The sequence below is a fragment of the Hakea prostrata genome, chromosome 1 (assembly GCF_041222555.1).
Source record: "Hakea prostrata isolate BN-2017 chromosome 1, UWA_Hpros_2, whole genome shotgun sequence".
NCBI classification, from domain to species: Eukaryota; Viridiplantae; Streptophyta; class Magnoliopsida; order Proteales; family Proteaceae; genus Hakea; species Hakea prostrata.
The window spans coordinates 68,605,739-68,611,661 of NC_142600.1; the positions used below are offsets into that span (position 1 = coordinate 68,605,739).

The 5,923-nt window shown below is 35.7% G+C and overlaps 1 non-coding gene across 1 annotated transcript; it reads left to right on the forward strand.

The window, feature by feature from the left end:
* The first annotated feature begins 1,639 nt into the window (after window positions 1-1,639).
* Window positions 1,640-1,710, forward strand: TRNAG-GCC (transfer RNA glycine (anticodon GCC)). The gene has a single exon. It is a non-coding gene; the product is annotated as a tRNA-Gly (tRNA).
* Window positions 1,711-5,923: the final 4,213 nt, after the last annotated feature.

Genomic DNA, 5,923 nt, shown 5'->3' on the forward strand with positions numbered 1-5,923 from the left:
GGAAATGGTCCTTTCACGAGGCAAAAAGTGAAAGGGAACTCTTCATGGGGCTGGAAAACGATAATCAAAGCTAGAGATTTCATGCAAGAAGGTATTCTATACTTGATTGGCAATGGACATTCAATTAACCCCTGGACAAATTCATAGATCCCTAGAATAAGATCAAGTCAATACCCTCATCCAACAACATCTTTAGGCTCCTCAAAAAGTGGTGGAGTTCATAGATGTGCAGACAAAAACTTGAAACCTGGAAAAGCTGAAAGATTGATGGCCTGATGATATGTTCACAGACATCCTAAAAGTCCAAATTCCTCTCTTTGAGAAAGAGGATCAGATTATCTGGCAACCCACAAGTACAGGTATGTTTACAATTTCATCAGTGTACAGACTCAAGAAAGAAAACCAACCAAGCATAAAGGGAAAAACTTGGGTTGCATTGTGGCATCTAAAGCTAGCACCAAAGGTCACACTTCATTTGGAAGATTCTTCATGATAAAGTTTCTACTCGAGCTTTACTGTCAAAAATGGGTTGTGATATAAGTATTACATGCAATTCTATTGGGAACCAAGAGTAGATGCAAAACACACTTTTAGATGTACTCTTCACTCTTTGGAACAACATTGACAGCTTAAATATGCAGGTGAAAAGAATCACTCAGACAATAGGAATGCAAGCAACAGTGAGCGTAACCTATTGCACCTCAATGGACTTTGGGTATTGTGAAATAATTGTAACAACATCATACATAGTCATAGTACGAACACAACATGGGAAGTGGCTAGAAAAACAAGAAAGAATAAATATTTGAATTTTAGGGGATCTTTTGCATAAAATAATAAGCAGTTTCTACAAAGATATTGTCCATTTATAAAGCCCAACCAACTCACCTTGTCAGGCCCACTATGGCATTTATACCTCACAACACAGAGGCCCAAAACACCTAACGGAGATCTGCCCAGCACTTGTAAATTAGATTGGGCTTTGGCCCATGAAAAGCACGGCTGATAGTTCACATAGATATAATGAGTTAATGAGACAATTGCTTTTGGATAAGGAGTAAGGAGTAATTGGTTTTCTCTTTTTCACAAGGGAGGGCCTCACTTCAAGTATTTTGCATGTGGGATATCATCATATGCTATAAATCACGCGTCTCTCTCTCTCTCTAGATTGATGTATAGATATTTATCGGTTACTTCAACACTGAAGAGAGGTGGGGTTCTGATCGATTATGCAAGGAAGGGGGGGACCAGGAAGTGATGCAAATCGATGGATGTAGGAGTGAGTCCAACAAAGAGGAGGTAATTGGGTGAGAGGGAGGGCTAAGGCATGCTGCAACACATTAATATTAATGCCTGCTTCTCAATCATTTTCTTATTAAGCTTTTATTTATTAGGCACATCGATCACATATTCACATGCATGGTGGAGTACTCTTTAAGGTACAAACTTACTCAACAATGAAGGCCGCGATGATGTTAAGATTATATCTATCTGTCCATTAAAGCTTTTTTAGCAACTCCCAACTAAGCAAAGAAACCCAACAAAAACAAAGCAAGCTTGGCTCACTAACATTTGTTCCACACAAAACACGTGTATGTAGCATTCAAGATGAAACATCAGCCAACCGTTAAACATCTCAGCACCAGTGGTCTAGTGGTAGAATAGTACCCTGCCACGGTACAGACCCGGGTTCGATTCCCGGCTGGTGCATCACAGTAATTTTTTAGGAAGTCGTTTTTGCTTGCCCTTTTTTTTAATGATGTAAAAAATTTAATTTTCAGTAAATATTACTAGGGTAATTTTCATCTGGACCCCTCAGGTTTGTTCCAGGTCACTTTTAGTCCAGTTTAAGTTTTCTTTTGCATAAGGCTCCCCTGTGGTTTCAATAAATGATTAAATAAGGACATAATTAACATAAATCGTTAGTTTAAATTTTTTTGTGACAAAAATACCCTTGTGTCCTTTGGACTTCTTTTTATTATAAATACTAACAAAATAAATAAATAAATAAAAAGCTTTAATAAACTAATTTCCTTGTAAAAACAGTGGAGTTTGAAAACAAAAACAGTTGCTTTGCAACTTCACAATCGCAGGAGGAAGACAAATGGTCTCTTTAAGGCTCTTTTTGGTATCAATTCTCATTGTCTATTATGAGATTTTTTCATTGTTTTAAATGATTTGGCATCTATTATCATTTTGATTTTTATTTAAAATAATAAAAAAACCTTCAAAATCCATAATGGACTCAAAGTCCATTGTGGATTATGAGGGACAATTCATTCTCTTCATTTATGTAGTGGCACACTTGAAATTTTAAAATCAAGATGGGGGTATAATGGTAAAAATGCGTTATTTTATAAAAGTCGCTCCCAATCCCTCTCAAACCCTAACCCGAGCTCTCACTTCTTCTCAACTCTGAAGTTTGAACAGCGGCTGCTCAAATTCTCTCCTTCAAAGCTTCTCGCTACTGCTACTTCATGGCGTAAGGATTGTTAGTGGAGATGAAGTGGAAAGAAAGCCAAGGAACTGCAAATATGGCTACAAATTAGTTTACCAAAAAAGAAAGACCTAAAACTACTACCTATGCTGTTTAATGACAAGCTTCCGGAGAAATCCATAACCGATCAAGAAGAACGGAGTTGTAATTCCTCTTAACGAATGAACCCATCTCTGATTTGCTTGGCATTAAGGCTAACAGGAGTAAGAAGGGGTTGTTGAGCTTTGGTGTCAACTTGCTGTATTCGAAGCGTAAGCGGCTTTGAATTTCATGGTTTCGACTTCCTTTGAAGTTGTAGAATCAGATTGGTGAAGTGCGAGTTGATGGTTTCTCATGTCTCCCTTCAAAGCATAACCCAAGTGAGAGGGATTAAGCAAGTCAGTGGGGAAGAAGTTGTATTGCAGCCCAGCTATTATTGATTCTTCCTCAGCTTTGAAATGTTGAAACAGAGCAAAGTTCAGTGAGCGAGAACTTCCACTGCTTTCGGGTTGGTTTCTCAACTCCTTCTGGTAGGTTTGGTGTGATCTATATTGGAAGAGAATCTGAAACGACAAATGTATAGGAGCAAACAGAGGACAAGCCTTTGTTTGTATCAATATTCCATCTATTTAGGAGAGCCTTGGTGATCTTCCAATTGTGCATTGTTATATCTGCCTTACTGTTTTTGCAACTAGTAAAGATGGGCATTCACTCTTTATTTCTTGTATTGGTGTACAGATTTTTGTGAATTTTTTTCTTTCTTGTTATGATCAAAGTTAATGGTGTCTGCATCGTTGCGTTGGTACTTGTATGGTTTTTTAATTTTCGATGATTGATTGCTTTGAAATCACAGTAATTTTCTTTAATGTAAGTGAAACTACAACATGTTTCCGTGGATGATATTCGCCATTTAATACAATAAAAACAGCTCAGTTGTTATCCTAGCTGAATGTGGTGAAGGGCTGGTGAGGAGAAGAGGTGACACTGGGAAGAATCAGATTTGCAGGGCAGAGAACAATGGCAAAATCAGACTCTTTTTTTTTTTTTTTTTGGCTTTTCTTGGTGCACAAGCTCCAGTCCACTGGCTTCAACCAAACTCAAACTTTCAAGTTATTCCATTCTATTTATTCAATGATGGAGTAAGGAGGTAATTATTTTATGTTAATAAAATTGCAGAAATATCCCCAAGGAAAGCAATTCAAGAATGGTCCTTTACAATATGAAGAACAGCTACGAAAATTATTTCAAGGATTTGTTGCTGATGGGAGTGGTACCATTTGCACAAGTGAAAATGAACCACCATCAAAGATGAGATCTTCTTCTAACAGTGCTGTTGACTTGGATATTGATGACTCAAGTGATGATGAATTGCCAAGTGAATTGTCAAAGAAAAAGAAAAAGAAGCAACAAAGAAGTGCATCAATTCTAGTTTGGTACCCATTGCCGATGATGAGGTCTTGGACATTGCCGATGTGGAAACATATTAGGATAGATGATGAATGTATTGATACTTATTTTCTTTATAAGTGTTTGATGTAATTTTAATTTTAATAGACATTACATTGATACTGTAGTAAGTATGATTGTTTTAGTGGAAAACTTAGAGTTTATATGAATATTATTAAGCTAATATTTTATTTGATGCATTTTTTGGTAATTAGTTAATTATTAATATTAAGATTAATAGGATTTTTTTGTATTAATTTTTTTATTAATTTCTAGAAAATTTTCAATTTGACATACCAAACTTATTTTTCATTCCATAATTTATTGTCGACAAATGTCACCAAACCATTTGTCATTCTTGACCAATAATGAATTCTTATACTTATTTCTTTTAAATAGTCATAATAGACAATGAGAATTGATACCAAAAAGAGCCTAAATCCATCAGTTGGATCTTCAATATAGGTTTTGATCTTGCATACTTAAAATGGTCTGTATTTTCAGACAAACTCCATGAGAAAAAAACATGACAACCAAGAGATCTACTATGTTACGGATGAGTTTCTTCCAGGCCCAATGAACTCGATCTTATGACCTGCAGATCTACTATGTTGTGGATGAGTTTCTTCTGTCAGTCTCTGGCTCACCTCCAACTTCTCCCACCTCATCGTGTTGCTATTTTAAACAAATACACAAAAACCAGATTACCCTTTCCAAGTATGAACTCTTATGCAGATGCAAACGAAATGGTTTTCAACTATAGCAATCCATGCAAGGTCCTGCGATTAAAAGTGTAGAATCCCGCTATTGTAGATGGGGTAAAGGAAACAGAGGACAGAGAGAGAGAGAGAGAGAGAGAGAGAGAGAGAGAGAGAGAGAGAGAGAGAGAGAGAAATACGACTCTAATCCCGGTGCTTTGCCGAGTTAAAATTCTTAAATGGGTGAGATAGAATTGTGTCTGTAGATTAAACAGGAGGAGCAAGTGATTCGTCGTCCTTCAGAAATTTGATCGATTTTTGTCACAGATCTTCTATTTTCTTATTTTCAGACAAACTCCATGGCAGAAACACTGAATGCAGAGGACAAGTTCTTGTTTAACAAGTGAAAAAATTTCCTGACCATTCTAAGCATGCAAGATCAAAATCTGTACTGAAGAGCCACATGATGGATTTAAAGCAGACCATTTGTCTTCCTTCTTCAGCTGTGAAGTTGCTAAGTTGCAGAGCAACGTGCCAGGGGGGGTTTCTTTGTTTCCAAACCCCTTTTTTTTGGGAGGGAAAAATTTTTTTAAAAATTTTTTATTAATTAATTAATATAAAAAAAAAAAAAAAAAAAAAAAAAAAAAAAAAAAAAAAAAAAAAAGAAAAAAACAAAAATGTATTTTATTTTAAAAAAAAATAAAATTTTTATATGTCTTTTTTTATTAATTTAGTGAAAGAAAATGGAAGCGAAAAAAAAAAAAAAAATAAAAACAAAAAAAAAAATGAGAGAGAAAAAATTGGAAATAAGAAAAAAAAAAAACAAAAAACTAATATTACTTCCTTGCACTTGCATTTTATTTGTTCAAAACTCCTTAGTTAAATGATTATCTAAAGCATTGGTTCTAAACTTATTTTAAAAGACCAATTTCGTTCAACCTAAAATTTCATTGAGAAGACCAATCAATCTTTATCTTCACTATTGTTGAAGATGTGCCGGCAGCAAATGTTAGGGAAGAGCCTATGAAGATGAAGGAAGGTTAATGAAATTGCAGAGCCAACATCGGTGTAGAAGAGAAAAGCATCACCAGCAACGCCAAAGGTTGTTAAGGAAGTGATGCCAACCGCGGTAGCAGTTACCAAAGTTGAAAAGTGGAATGAAAAAGAAAGTTTTACTTCTGAAAGATCGTTCAAATCATTTTGGTCCGGTTCGGTTCATGTGTTGTAAAACTGGTTGCAGATTTACTTAAGTCGATGAATAGCGCATGGAGTCCGGATCCTCACCCGACGGGGGAGCACAGAC